A 16,901-nucleotide genomic window follows, 5' to 3' on the forward strand; every position below is an offset into this window, starting at 1 on the left:
AAAGGAGTTGGTTTTTCCGTTTGGATGTCTTATCAACTAGAGTATCTGATATGAATGTATTGGTTAAACTGATTTCCTAAAACTTTAGTAAAACTTGAAAATATTCCAATTCTGTCTTGATGGTCCTTCTTACTCAGCATATATGCCATTGAAAGAATTTGGGATTGACCAGTAACTTAGATTCCCTGGGGGGAAGAACTGGTCTGACGCAACAAAACCTTTAAAGGGGAACTGCATTTTTTGTGGGATTTTGCATATTGCATAAAATCGTTTTAGCTCTATTTATTATATTGAAATACAATAGGAAATGAGGCGTGTAACTAATCCAAAATGTGTATGTGTGCGACTATGTGTAGTGATTATATGTTGAGTGTTACCGGGAGTGTTGAGCGAGGTGCGGAAGTCCAAGAGGGCAAGGCAAGCTCGGAGATCCAAAGACATGCAGGAGGTTAGGGGCAAGAGCGAGGCGTCAAAAGTCCGTGTCCAGGGGGGAGGTCGGGATCCGAAAGGGCAGCCAGGGAACCGGAGGGAATACGGGGAGACAAGACACACAGCTGGTAACCAGGAAACGGAGGAATGCTGTGTGCGGGAACAGGTAGCTACGTTCTGGCCCGGAACGCAGATGACTGCGCATTGGAATTCGCCCGGGCCGTGACATATTGTTCATTATCATTATGACAGAAATGACGATGGACGTTATTTATTTACATATTTTGCATTCTAAATATAAAAAAAATGCGATCAAAACTTTGCTTACTATGGAGCCTACAAGAGCCTGTAAAGCCCTTAAAAAGACATTCACACACCTACATTAAGGTTTTATATTCAAAACCCAAAACCAGTGAAGTTAGCACGTTGTGTAAATGGTAAATAAAAACAGAATACAATGATTTACAAATTATTTTCAACTTATATTCAATTGAATAGACTACAAAGACATTTTATTTAATGTTCGAACTGGAAAACTTTTGTTATTTTTTGCAAATATTAGCTCATTTGTTTCAACAAAGCTGGCACAAGTGGCAAAAAGGACTGAGAAAGTTGAGGAATTTTCATCCAACACTTATTTGGAACATCCCACAGGTGAACAGGCTAATTGGGAACAGGTGGGTGCCATGATTGAGTATAAAAGCAGCTTCAATGGAATTCTCAGTCATTCACAAACAAGGATGGGGCGAGGGTCACCACTTTGTCAACAAATCCATGAGAAAATTGTCCAACAGTTTAAGAACAACATTTTTCAACGAGCTATTGCAAGGAATTTTGGGATTTCACCATCTACGGTCCGTAACCTTACTGTAGACAAGTATGGCCCCCTTACGACATTTTAGCGAAAAAAAGTAAAAAAAAAAAAAAGCATTTTCTGCCATTTTCAGGTTTTGTCGGGACTCCTAAAGACGTTTTGAGAAATCTCCTACAACTACAGGACAAGTATTGTGATGCTGAAGTCCGTTTTTAAAATTTTGTGTAAGGGTCCCCTCTTACGACATTTTAGCTAAAAAAAGTTTGGAAAAAAAATGCATTTTCTGCCATTTTCAGGTTTTGTTGAGACTCCAAAAGACGTTTTGAGACATCTCCTACAACTGCAGGACAAGTATTGTGATGCTGAAGTCTGTTTTTAAAATGTTGTGTAAGGGTCCCCTCTTACGACATTTTAGCGAAAAAAAGTTTGCCCAAAAAAATTTTTTTCTGCCATTTTCGGGTTTTGTCGGGACTCCTGATGACGTTTTGAGACATCTCCTACAACTACAGCACCAAAATTGTGCTGCTGAAGCAAGTCCGTTTTTTTTAACTTTTTGTACGACATTTTAGCGAAAAAAAGTTTTCAAAAAAATTGCATTTTCTGCCATTTTCGGGTTTTTCCGGGATTCCTGATGACGTTTTGAGACATTTCCTACAACTACAGCCCCAGTATTGTGCTGTTGAAGCAAGTCCCTTTTTTAAAAAAAAATGTTAGCGAAAATTTATTTTCCAAAAAAAAGCATCTTCTGACATTTTTGGGTTTTGTCGGGACTCCTGATGACATTTTTAAACATCCCCTACAACTACAACACCAGTATTGTGCTGCTGAAGCAAGTCCGTTTTTTTGATATTTTTGTAAGGGTCCCCTCTTACGACATTTTAGCTAAAAAAAGTTTTTGTTTAAAATGCATTTTCTGCCTTTTTCGGGTTTTGTCGGGACTCCTGATGAGGTTTTGAGACATCTCCTACAACTACAGCACCAGTATTGTGCTGCTGAAGCAAGTCCGTTTTTTTGATATTTTTGTAAGGTTCCCCCCTTACGACATTTTAGCGAAAAGTTAAAAAAAATTTTTTTTTAAATCTGTAATTTACGGTGTTGTAGGGACTCCTGATGAAGTTTTGAGACACCGCCTACAACTACAGGACAAGTATTGTGATGCTGAAGCAAGTCCGTTTTTTAATTTTTTTTGTAAGGGTCCCCCTTTACGTCATTTTAGCTAAAAAATGTGTTCGTAAAATATGCATTTTCTGCCTTTTTCGGGTTTTGTCGGGACTCCTGATGAGGTTTTGAGACATCTCCTACAACTACAGCACCAGAATTGTGCTGCTGAAGCAAGTCCGTTTTTTTGAATTTATTTTAGCGAAAAAAAGTTTTCCCAAAAAAAGCATTTTCTGGCTTTTTCGGGTTTTGTCGGGACTACTGATGACGTTTTGAGACATCTCCTACAACTACAGCACCAGTATTGTGCTGCTGAAGCAAGTCTGTTTTTGTTTTGTTTTGTGTAAGTGTCCCCCTTTACGAAGTTTTAGCGAAAAAAAGTTTTCAAAAAATATGCATTTCCTGCCATTTTCGGGTTTGGTAGGGACTCCTGATGAGGTTTTGAGACATCTCCTACAACTACAGCACCAGTATTGTGCTGCTGAAGCAAGTCTGTTTTTTTTTATTTTTTACGACATTTTAGCAAAAAATGTTTTCTAAAAATATGCATTTTCTGCCATTTTCGGGTTTTGTTGGGACTCCTGATGAGGTTTTGAGACATCTCCTACAACTATAGCATCAGTATTGTGCTGCTGAAGCAAGTCCATTTTTTATTTTTATTTTTGTGTAAAGGTCCCCCCTTACGACATTTTAGCAAAAAAAAGTTTTTAAAAATATGCATTTTCTGCAATTTTCGGGTTTTATCTGGACTCCTGATGAGGTTTTGAGACATCTCTTACAACTACAGGACAAGTATTGTAATGCTGAAGTGCGTTTTTAAAATTTTGTGTAAGGGTCCCTCCTTACGACATTTTAGCGAAAAAAAAGTTTTCCAAAAATAAAAATTTTCGTCCATTTTCAGGTTTTGTCGGGACTCCTGATGAGGTTTTGAGACATCTCCTACAACTACAGGAAAAGTATTGTGCTGCTGAAGCAAGTCTGTTTTTATTTTAATTTTTGTGTAAGGGTCCCCCTTACGACATTTAAACGAAAAAAAGTTTTCAAAAAAAATGCATTTTCTGCCATTTTCGGGTTTTGTCGGGACTCCTGATGACGTTTTGAGACATCTCCTACAACTACAGCACCAGTATTGTGCTGCTGAAGCAAGTCCATTTTTATTTTTTATTTTTGTGTGAATGTGAATGTTGTCTGTCTATCTGTGTTGGCCCTGCGATGAGGTGGCGACTTGTCCAGGGTGTACCCCGCCTTCCGCCCGATTGTAGCTGAGATAGGCTCCAGCGCCCCCCGCTACCCCGAAGGGAATAAGCCGTAGAAAATGGCTGGCTGGATGGATGGTCCCCCCTTACGACATTTTAGCAAAAATTTTTTTTTTTTAATATGCATTTTCTGCCATTTTCGGGTTTTGTCTGGACTCCTGATGAGGTTTTGAGACATCTCCTACAACTACAGGACAAGTATTGTGCTGCTGATTCAAGTCCGTTTTTTAAATTGTTGTGTAAGGGTCCCCCCTTACGTCATTTTAGCGAAAAAAAGTTTTCCAAAAATATAAATTTTCGGCCATTTTCGGGTTTTGTCGGGACTCCTGATGAGGTTTTGAGACATCTCCTACAACTACAGGATAAGTATTGTGCTGCTGAAGCAAGTCCATTTTTATTTTTATTTTTGTGTAAGGGTCCCCCCTTAGGACATTTTAGCGAAAAAAAGTTTTCAAAAAATATGCATTTTCTGCCATTTTCGGGTTTTGTCGGGACTCCTGATGACGTTTTCCGACATCTCCTACAACTACAGCACCAGTATTGTGCTGCTGAAGCAAGTCTGTTTTTTGAATTTTTTGTGTAAGGGTCCCCACATGACATTTTATTGAAAAAAAGTTTAAAAAAAACAAACATTTTCTATCATTTACGGGTTTTGTCGGGACTCCTGATGATGTTTTGAGACATCTCCTACAACTACAGCACCAGTATGGTGCTGCTGAAGCAAGTCCAATTTTAAAACATTTTGTGTAAGTGTCCCCCCTTACGTCATTTTAGCGAAAAACAGTTTTCCAAAAATATACATTTTCGGCCATTTTCGGGTTTTGTCGGGACTCCTGATGACGTTTTGAGACATCTCCTACAACTACAGCACCAGTATTGTGCTGCTGAAGCAAGTCCATTTTTTATTTTTATTTTTGTGTGAATGTGAATGTTGTCTGTCTATCTGTGTTGGCCCTGCGATGAGGTGGCGACTTGTCCAGGGTGTACCCCGCCTTCCGCCCGATTGTAGCTGAGATAGGCTCCAGCGCCCCCCGCTACCCCGAAGGGAATAAGCCGTAGAAAATGGATGGCTGAATGGATGGTCCCCCCTTACGACATTTTAGCAAAAAAAAGTTTTTAAAAATATGCATTTTCTGCCATTTTCGGGTTTTGTCTGGACTCCTGATGAGGTTTTGAGACATCTCCTACAACTACAGGACAAGTATTGTGCTGCTGATTCAAGTCCGTTTTTTAAATTGTTGTGTAAGGGTCCCCCCTTAGGACATTTTAGCGAAAAAAAGTTTTCAAAAAATATGTATTTTCTGCCATTTTCGGGACTCCTGATGACGTTTTCCGACATCTCCTACAACTACAGCACCAGTATTGTGCTGCTGAAGCAAGTCTGTTTTTTGAATTTTTTTGTGTAAGGGTCCCCCCTTACGACATTTTAGCGGATTTTTTTTTTTAAATATTAATTTTCTGCCATTTTCCGGTTTTATCGGGACTCCTGATGACGTTTTGAGACATCTCCTACAACTACAGCACCAGTACTGTGCTGCTGAAGCAAGTCTGTTTTTTTTAATTTTGTGTAAGGGTCCCCCTTTACGAAATTTTAGCGAAAAAAAGTTTAAAAAAAATATGCATTTCCTGCCATTTTCGGGTTTGGTAGGGACTCTTGATGAGGTTTTGAGACATCTCCTACAACTACAGCACCAGTATAGTGCTGCTGATGCAAGTCTGTTTTTTTTTATTTTTGTGTAAGGGTCTCCCCCCTTACGACATTTTAGCAAATTTTTTTTTCCAAAAAACATATTTTCTGCCATTTTCGGGTTTTGTCGGGACTCCTGATGACGTTTTGAGACATCTCCTACAACTACAGCACCAGTATTGTGCTGCTGAAGCAAGTCTGTATTTAAAATTTTTTGTGTAAGTGTCCCCCCTTATGACATTTTAGCAAAAAAAGTTTTCCAAAAATATTAACTTTCTATCATTTACGGGTTTTGTAGGGACTCCTGATGACGTTTTGAGACATCTTCTACAACTACAGCACCAGTATTGTGCTGCTGAAGCAAGTCCGTTTTTAAAAATTGTTGTGTAAGTGTCCCCCCTTACCTCATTTTAGCGAAAAAAAGTTTTCCAAAAATATAAATTTTCGGCCATTTTCGGGTTTTGTCGGGACTCCTGATGAGGTTTTGAGACATCTCCTACAACTACAGGAGAAGTATTGTGCTGCTGAAGCATGTCCGTTTTTATTTTTTTTTGTGTGTAAGGGTCCCCCCTTACGACATTTTAGCGAAAAAATGTTTTCAAAAAATATGCATTTTCTGCCATTTTCGGGTTTTGTTGGGACTCCTGATGATGTTTTGAGACATCTCCTACAACTACAGCACCAGTATTGTGATGCTGAAGCAAGTCCAATTTTAAAACATTCTGTGTAAGTGTCCCCCCTTACGTCATTTTAGCGAAAAACAGTTTTCCAAAAATATGCATTTTCTGCCATTTTCGGGTTTTGTTGGGACTCCTGATGATGTTTTGAGACATCTCCTACAACTACAGGACAAGTATTGTGATGCTGAAGTCCGTTCTTTAAATTTTTGTGTAAGGGTCCCCCCCTTACGACATTTTAGCGGATTTTTTTTTTTTTTTTAATATTAATTTTCTGCCATTTTCGGGTTTTGTCGGGACTCCTGATGACGTTTTGAGACATCTCCTACAACTACAGCACCAGTATTGTGCTGCTGAAGCAAGTCCGTTTTTAACATTTTTGTGTAAGGGTCCCCCCTTATGACATTTTAGCGATTTTCTTTTTTCAAAATATATGCATTTTCCGCCATTTTCAGGTTTTATCGGACCTCATGATGACATTATGAGACGTCTCCTACAACTACAGCACCAGTCTTGTGCTGCTGAAGCAAATCCGTTTTTTTTATTTTTGTGTCCCTTATGACATTTTAGCGAAAAAAAGTTTAAAAAAAATATAAATTTTCTGTCATTTACGGGTTTTGTAGGGACTCCTGATGAGGTTTTGAGACATCTCCTACAACTACAGCACCAGTATTGTGCTGCTGAAGCAAGTCAGTTTTATTTTTATTTTTGTGTAAGGGTCCCCCCCTTATGACATTTTAGCCTGCATTTCTTTGTCTTCTTAGTTAGATTAGATTTGTTTACCACTCTGCCAGCATTGATTTGTCGGTTAGAGTGAGGTCAGTCAATACTAAGATGCCTGAAAAGACATTCTCAAAAAGATTTGCCCAGTGCTCAAACACTGATAGAGTGGTAGTTCACAGACTGTAGGCGGTTGATACGAACTGAAATCCTTTATAAAGGTCTCCTGGTATGCAAAAATGACTTCTTAATTACTGTATAGCAGTGTTTTTCAACCACTGTGCCGCGGCACACTAGTGTGCCGTGAGATACAGTTTGGTGTGCCTTGGGAGATTATCTAATTTCACCTATTTGGGTTAAAAATATTTTTTGCAAACCAGTAATTATAGTCTGCAAATGATGTGTTGTTGTTGAGTGTCGGTGCTGTCTAGAGCTCGGCAGAGTAACCGTGTAATACTCTTCCATATCAGTAGGTGGCAGCCGGTAGCTAATTGCTTTGTAGATGTCGGAAACAGCGGGAGGCAGGGTGCAGGTAAAAAAGGTGTATAATGCTTAAACCAAAAATAAACAAAAGGTGAGTGCCCCTAAGAAAATGCATTGAAGCTTAAGGAAGGCTATGCAGAACGAAACTAAAACTGAACTTGCTACAAAGTAAACAAGAACAGAATGCTGGACGACAGCAAAGACTTACTGTACTTATGTGACAGGTCGTGAATACACCTACTTTGAGACAAGAGCTATATTGATGCATGCTTGGTTATGGTTTAAAGTCATATCCAACAATTGCGACAACAACTTTTTACTGTCAACTGAGTTTCGCTTTTTAATGATTTCTGCTGGTGGTGTGCCTCCGCATTTTTTCAACGCAAAAAATTAGCCTTGGCTCAAAAAAGGTTGAAAAACACTGCTGTATATGACTCCTTAAGGGCTTAAGTTATATATATGAGTAAAATCTATCATCTATCTCACTTACTTGCTACACGTTTAATGGAAGAAGCGATAAAACTGTTGCTTTTGACGTTTTGGAATGAAAAATCACCTTCCTCAAGGACCCACCCCTTACAAGGTGAACCCACCCTGTGTATATGCCCACATCTTTACAGTGGACCGTTTAGTTGTTTTTTGTTTTATAAAAGGCTTCGCTAAACATCTTGAATGAAAGCATGGAGCTCTGCCAACTAGCCATCAGTCAGCAACAGATTTTTTTAATTATTTAATTTTTCTTCATTGAATAGGCATACTTGGCATGATGCTACTGTTAAATTGTGACTGTAATGCAATATTGTATGTATGCATCTATTACTAGCAGGCGCGTGCACATATTTTGGGTTTGGAAGCTCACGCCAGAAAAATGAACACTCTTTGCAAAAATGTTCCATGAAATTATTTGTTATTATAAAAAGCAGGATATTTTCAACTGATATAGTAAAACATGCAAACTCAAAATGTCAAATGATCAAATAAAATTAAAATATATACCGGTACAAAAATAAATGTGTACACATTAGTTTTTTTCTGTTTTCTGAGTTGAAACATAAGCCGCAGTTTAGACTGAGGGTTAACATTATATGATTTTTGGTGGTATGTTCGTTTCTACAAACCCCAAAACCAGTGAAGTTGGCACGTTGTGTAAGTGGTAAATAAAAACAGAATACAATGATTTGCAAATCCTTTTCAATAGACTGCAAAGACAAGATAATCAATGTTCGAACTGGAAAACATTGTTATTTTTTGCAAATATTAGCTCATTTGGAATTTGATGCCTGCAACATGTTTCAAAAAAGCTGGCACAAGTGGCAAAAAAGACCGAGGAAGTTGAGGAATGCTCATCAAACACTTATTTGGAACATCCCACAGGTAAACAGGCTAATTGGGAACAGGTGGGTGCCATGATTGGGTATAAAAGCAGCTTCCGTGAAATGCTCAGTCATTCACAAACAAGGATGGGGCGAGGGTCACCACTTTGTGAACAAATGCGTGAGCAAATTGTCCAACAGTTTAAGAACAACATTTCTCAACCAGCTATTGCAAGGAATTTAGGGATTTCATCATCTACGGTCCGTAATATCATCAAAAGGTTCAGAGAATCTGGAGTAATCACTGCACGTAAGCGAAGATATTACGGACCTTCGATCCCTCAGGCGGTACTGCATCAAAAAGCGACATCAGTGTGTAAAGGATATCACCATATAGGCTCAGGGACACTTCTGAAAATCACTGTCAGTAACTACAGTGTGTCGCTACATCTGTAAGTGCAAGTTAAAACTGTACCAAGCAAAGCGAAAGTCTTTTATCAACAACACCCAGAAACGCTGCTGGCTTCGCTGGGCTCGAGCTCATCTAAGATGGACTGATGCAAAGTGTAAAAGTGGTCTGACGAGTCCACATTTCAAATTGTTTTTGGAAACTGTGGACAAAGAGGGAAAAAGTCGCAAAGTTGAAAAGCCAGCATCTGTGATGGTATGGGGGTGTTATAGTGCCCAAGGCATGGGTAACTTACACATCTGTGAAGGCACCATTAATGGTGAAAGGTACATACAGGTTTTGGAGCAACATATGTTGCCATCCAAGCAACGTTATCATGGACGCCCCTGCTTATTTCAGCAAGACAATGCCAAGCCACGTGTTACCACAGCGTGGCTTCATAGTAAAAGAGTGCGGGTACTAGACTGGCCTGTCTGTAGTCCAGACCTGTCTCCCATTGAAAATGTGTGGCGCATTATGAAGCCTAAAATACGACAACGGAGACCCCGGACTGTTGAACAACTTAAGCTGTACATCAAGCAAGAATGGGAAAGAATTCCACCTGAAAAGCTTCAAAAATTGGTCTCCTCAGTTGTTAAATGTTTACTGAGTGTTGTTAAAAGGAAAGGCCATGTAACACAGTGATAACAATTCAAAGTTAATGATTATTTTGCAAAAACAAATACGTTTCTCCACTCTTGTCTTTGCAGTCTATTCAATTGAATATAGGTTGAAAAGGATTTGCAAATCATTGTATTCTGTTTTTATTTACCATTTACACGAGTCAACTTCACTGGTTTTGGGTTTTGTATTTCCAATATACTATTGTAAGACCTTGAAATACAAAAGTATAACATGGGACCAGAAGGCAAAGAAATTGAATATTTGTCGGTGGCCAAGAAAAGATGTATTTGCTTTTAACATGCAAAGTGTCGGGAGCAAGACCAGCAAACAATTACGCAAAAGCATTGCAAAAAATTTCCAGAAAGGAAACTCAATTGCTTTTACTGTATAAACTAAAAGGTACAGTCACTAAAAAAAATCCATCATTGTCCATCATCCACATGACCTCTCGTCTAGACCATTACTCCAATCAAATGCAAATGTGCAATGTTTTTTCCCCCCAATGTGCACGTCCAGCAGGGGACAATGACAATGAGCAACATCGTTTTAGATGGAAGTGGGTTATGGTGAAGCCCCTCAGGGTATTTCGGTGGAATGGGGCTGCAGTAAAAAATGCAGGAGTGAGACCCCAACAAGAACCACTGCTATGAATAACCTGACAGGTTCTCTGAGAAGAGAAGCTGAGGTGGCCCTAATGAGGCCACTGGACTATACAATCTGTGTGGAAATAGACATATACTGTAAATGGGGCCATCTTTGCGTCCTCTATCATCTCAGGGAAGGAACACCAATAGCATAAATATTTATATAAATATGACGGCGTGGAAGTGTAGGGGAAAGTGCGAGATGTATACTTGGGCTTTAGCAAAGTTTGAAGACTCATCATCATCATAAATGTTGAGATAAAATAATTATAGATGTGAGCGTTCAACGCTAAGCTTGCTTGGATCAAATAAAGAATGTCTAACACTACAGCTATATTTAAAAATCCAAAACTAGTTTGTTTCACCAGGATGGCAAACAAAAAATTAGGGATGTCCGATATTATCGGACTGCCGATAGTATCGGCCGATAAATGATTTAAAATGTAATATCGGAAATTATCGGTATCGGTTTAAAAAATATTGGTATCGGTTTCAAAAAGTAAAATGTATGACTTTTTAAAACGCCGCTGTGTACACGGACATAGGATGAAGTACCGGGCGCCAATAAACCTTGAAGGCACTGCTATCTATGGCTTTTCACACACTCACAATTGAATGCAAGGCGTACTTGATCAATAGCCATACAGGTCACACTGAGGGTGGCCGTATAAACAACTTTAACACTGTTACAAATATGCGCCACACTGTGAACCCACACCAAACAAGAATGACAAACATCCGCAAGTTATACTCTTGCATCTTTAATGCCCATAACTGTAGTGTGTTCAAGAACTCTCAGAGGCATCACAAGGTTTTAAAGACAGCGGGAGTCTAAGAAATACATATAATCATAATGATAATGATGTGATATTGGGATTCGTATAACCCACTGATGATAATTCAATGTGAATCAGCTGATCATACACTCTTAAATAAAGTAGGAAAATTTGAAAGATGATATAATATTTAACTGAATAATAGTGGGTTATATGATTATTAAAATTCATCTTCTAAAAACGTTATATTACATTTGTTGGCACTTTTTTGTAGAAACAAAAAAACAAAGCTACTTTTATTTAAACAATAATACCAAATTATAAAGAAGTTTTATCTGGATATGTTCGAGATATGTTTATCAACTCAAACACTTAATTAGGTTTTGTACGCAGTGGCGGGCCGTGCGTTTCCCACCTAGGCCTCTAGGTAGGCGTGTGGGAAAAAAATCGATTCAAATTCGAATCGCGATTCTCACGTTGTGCGATTCAGATCGATTTATTTATTTATTTATTTATTTTTTTTAATTAATCAATCCAACAAAACAATACACAGCAATACCATAACAATGCAATCCAATTACAAAACAAACCCCGACCCAGCAACACTCAGAACTGCAATAAACAGAGCAATTAAGAGGAGACACAAACACGACACAGAACAAACCAAAAGTAGTGAAACAAAAATGAATATTATCAACAACAGTATCAATATTAGTTACAATTTCAACATAGCAGTGATTAAAAATCCCTCATTGACATTATCATTAGACATTTATAAAAATAAAAATTAATGAACAATAGTGTTACAGTGGCTTACACTTGCATCGCATCTCATAAGCTTGACAACACACTGTGTCCAATATTTTCACAAAGATAAAATAAGTCATATTTTTGGTTCATTTAATAGTTAAAACACATTTACATTATTGCAATCAGTTGATAAAACATTGTCCTTTACAATTATAAAAGCTTTTTAAAAAAATCTACTACTCTGCTTGCATGTCAGTAGACTGGGGTAGATCCTGCTGAAATCCTATGTACTGACTGAATAGAGAATCCTTTTGAAGCGGGAAAATATCGTTTTTGAATCGAGAATCGTGTTGAATCGGAAAAAATCGATTTTGAATCGAATCGTGACCCCAAGAATCGATATTGAATCGAATCGCGGGACACCCAAAGATTCGCAGCCCTACCTCCAGTGATGTCCGACTTCAATCATTAGCTCTCAAAATACCATCATTTATGTCACCACATGACCATTGCTGGAGAAATACTACACAGGAACACATTTACGCACTACTGATCATTGAAGCACCTCAACAGTGTACAAAACATGTTATTTTCTGGCGCATTTAAAAATCAATCAACCTGCCTCAGCGACTAAAACATATCTTTTGGGGTACTGTCAAAATTAAAAATTTCAAAAAACATTAAATGTGAAAAAATAAAATATTTGAACTCACAATTTATAGCACCTATTCGACGCCGTATAAGCCAGTGGTACCCCTTGTCGTCGGCTTCTTTGAGTGGAAATGGTGGGCATTTCCTATTTCATCGCCAGAACAGTTGAGCTAGCTTCCGGGGTTGGCCGACATCGTCTTACAAGATGTAGTTTCTCTTTAAATATCCTTCTTGAAAATGGCCTTGCAAATATATATCTGCCACCGAATCAGCGTTTTGTTCTCCTTCTCTGCTATCCCGGTCTGGCTACGGCGCAACACTTCCTGCTAATTTGAAACTTGTGATTGGATACTCACTTTGGAATGACAAGTGAGTATCCAATCACAGTCTCAATAACATCAGGCTACTGTTGCGTTTGGACCAGTTGTTCCTCCCAGGGAATTCAAGTCGCTGGTCGCTCCCAAGCTCTTTACGACACTTAAAGCTGAGTAGAAGAACCACCAGAGACAGAATAGGTATTTTGTAATATATTTGCAAAGCTTTGTAAATATACTGAGACAAGTCCAGCATAGAACATTCAATCGCATAGCTAAGATGGTCTGCCCCCCAAAATGAAAACCCTCTCTTCTATAAAGTCTCTCTCCCTCCCACCCTCGTTGTCTTGTCTTTCCAGCCTAAACACATGCCCATTGTCCTCCGCACCTGGACATAAGAATAGATAAGAAGAAGGAGTATCTCTCTTTCTTACATTCCATATTCAAGGTTAGCACACAGTATTTGCAGACAACCAAAAGACCACAATTGGAAGAAAAACATTAGCTGTTTTGTAATATGATTATGAAATTAAAGAAGTAACACTTAAATACGGATATATGTAAATATCTGCCTCCGACACTACCTAGATAGGCTACTGTCAACAACTTGTGATCTGATTGGCTATCGCAACTGTCTATCAACTGTATGTGTTCTCAAATTCATCCGCTAATGGTCCCGGTGAGTATCCAATCACAGGACGCGTAAATGTCACGTTCAACAACAACTCCTGATTTGATTGGCTATCGCAATTGTCTATCAACTGTATGTGTCCGTTCACTTACAGTGCACGGACGCCCGTATTGTTGATTCTGAAGGCCCAGGGCAGATTTGGTACAGCATGGCAACATAAGCTTGCTGAATTCTGATTGGATACAAACACTAACCTAAACACAACAGCACTGGAAGGAGCATAATATGACATGAAGAGAATATATATTTAGGGAAAGTACATTAAAAAAATAATTTTATCTTTAATTATGATCATGATTTCTGGTTATGTTAGGCCAGCAGAGAAGGCCTTGCTGGCCCTGACGGCACACCACTGTTTGCCCAGATTTTGGTGCCACCGCCCTGACTGTGATATAGTGCATGGAATACTAAGCAGAAGTCCCTTTGGCCTCGCTGGCTTACTTATTTGTGTTTTTGCAAAAAAAGAAGTGACTGGAAAAAAAAGGTTAGCACAAGACACATGAACACCTATGTGAATATGAATAGTATGCCCTTCAATAAGGTCACACTGTTGTCTCCTTGGTGATAGGCCCCCATTAAGAATCTGATAACAGCACCACTGTGCAAAAAAAAAACAAGGGGGCGGTGGCGTGATTTGACAACGACTGGATTTGTCAAACCCCTCGGGACAAGATCCATTGAGGGATCGATGCACCACAAGAGGCGCCATAACGCAGTATAAACACGACTTTTAGTGCAGGCTCTTTGCCAGCTCGCAAAAGTGTCCTGAATGACCTTAATCCAGCATTTAGCCCGAGGGGTGTAAATGCTGGGGGATGCGTGACCCCAACTAGGACAGTAAAAATGCACACACACACATGCATTTTGATAGAAACACATTGTATTTGTATTGGGAAAGCATCAAGTGTTAATGCATTTTTTTTTTTTTTGCACAAGATGTAATACAAACAATTAATAACAATAATTGAAATTTGTTATATATTGTATATATTATCTAAAAATGTAATATAATATATTAATATCATATATCAGTATATATTATATACTGTATACAGTATATAATATGTAAATATTACATATATGTTATATTGCTACTATTGTAAATTTTTAGGCTACTTTATACTTGCATTATCCTTTCCATCCTTGCCCTTTCCATCCTTTGTAACTGAGCTATTGCATACCTGCCAACTACTCCGGTTTTCCCGTAATTAGTACGGTTTTCATCAACCTATTCCGGGTTACGGTTGCAGTGATAAAAAATATGTTTTTTCATTAATTAAAAAAAATTTTTTTTTTTTTTAAAGTTTTATTCACGAAATCGCGTAACAACAATGACAATCGACACTGCTTCCCGTAACTTCCTATCGAGCCATTCCGAATGCCATGCGCGAGGCTATTTATAGCACTGCTGCCAAGCACGAGGCACAAGTTGCCATTGTTTCCAAACGAGCGAACGAGTCTTAAACCGAAAAGAAAACTGCAGTCATTCCTTGAAGAATATTCAAAAGCCTATCCGGGAATAATTATCCGTTCCAAAAAGGGTGAAAACTACGCGAATTGCACCTTGTGCAGACAAGATTTTTCGATCGGACACGGAGGAATTAGCGATGTAAAAGACCACGTTGGGACAAAAAAACACAAGTCTAATGCCGTTGCTAGCGATACAAGTGGAAAACTTTCAACGTTTTTCGTCGCCCAAACAGATTCTTTTGATGTGATAAATGCCAAAGTTTTATTTACGGAGGCAATAATTGAGCATGGACTTCCAATCGCACTGGCTGATCACAAGGTTGACAGGATAACTGGCATTAACTGTCAAAATAATTTCAAACTATTGAAGTTAGCTTACAGAATAAACATGTCAATCAACCCATATGATTTTTGCTGTAATATTTTTGTTTTGAAAAGTCACTGTGACTGATAGAAAAGGGATGGTTTTAGCAACATTTTAACCTGTCTGAATGCTAATAATCATTTTGCGTCTGTCTAAGTCTAAATGTATAATATATTGACATGACAAAAACAGATATATATATATATATATATATATATATATATATATATATATATATATATATATATATATATATATATATATATATATATATATATATACGGGACGGGGTGGCGCAGTGGAAGAATGGCCGTGCGCGACCCGAGGGTCCCTGGTTCAATCCCCACCTAGTACCAACCTCGTCATGTCCGTTGTGTCCTGAGCAAGACACTTCACCCTTGCTCCTGATGGGTGCTGGTTAGCGCCTTGCATGGCAGCTCCCTCCATCAGTGTGTGAATGTGTGTGTGAATGGGTAAATGTGGAAGCAGTGTCAAAGCGCTTTGAGTACCTTGAAGGTAGAAAAGCGCTATACAAGTACAACCCATTTATCATTTATCATTATTTATATATATATATATTTTTTTTTTTTGATACAAAAAAGAATATATATCTTTTTTTTATGCAAAAAAAACAAAAAGAAAAAAAGAAAAAAGATATATATATAAAACAAAAAGAAAAAAAGATATATATATATATCTTTTTTCTTTTTGTTTTTTTTGCATAAAAAAAAGATATAGATGATTCTTTTTTTGTATAAAAAAAAAGAAGATATATATATATATATAGATATATATATATATATATATATATATATATATATATATATATTTTTTTTTTTTTTTTTTTTTTTAATTCTGAAGGCCCTGGGCAGATTTGGTACAGCATGGCAACATAAGCTAGCTGAATTCTAATTGGATACAAAAAAAAAAAAAAAAAAAAAAAGAAGAAAAAAAAAAAAAAAAGATATATATATATATGTATGTATATATATATATATTATTTTTTATGTATCATGGGATTGTTCCATCTAGTCCTAAAATGTAACTAAAACACAACATATACACATTTTATATATTTATTTTCATTGGTGGAAACTGAATTAATTGATTAAGACAACAGAAAATATATTATATTGTGTTGCTATAACATTTTATCATCATCAGAACCTGAGATCTATAACATCAGTCATCAGTTTTTCTTTTCATCAAAGATCCCGTCAACAAATGTGCATTGTATTTGTTTGTATACAATCATGCATGTTGTTGTTTTTTCCTGTGAATCACTTCGGGAAAAGTGCTATAAATGTTACTTACTTACATACACACATTTTAGAACATTTTTCTGTATTTTTTTACAAATACATTTTTTTTTTTAAATATTAAATATCTTTTTATATATAGTAGATAAATGGCCCGGCCTTCAACAGATCAAAAATACACAATTTATTTAGTTGTGTAATTGTGTTTGCATGTCTGTCAAGCATTTGGCCACCAGGTGGCACTCTCAATTAAGTGTACATGCTGAACAGCCTCTTCTTTTTAGTGTATCAATAATGGATATTTACAAGAATATTTAACCTAGAGTTGTTTTGACTAATTACTTCCTGTTGTATTCCACAAACAAATGGTTAG

This window comes from Nerophis lumbriciformis, linkage group LG22, assembly GCF_033978685.3.
Source record: "Nerophis lumbriciformis linkage group LG22, RoL_Nlum_v2.1, whole genome shotgun sequence".
In the NCBI taxonomy this organism is placed as follows: Eukaryota; Metazoa; Chordata; class Actinopteri; order Syngnathiformes; family Syngnathidae; genus Nerophis; species Nerophis lumbriciformis.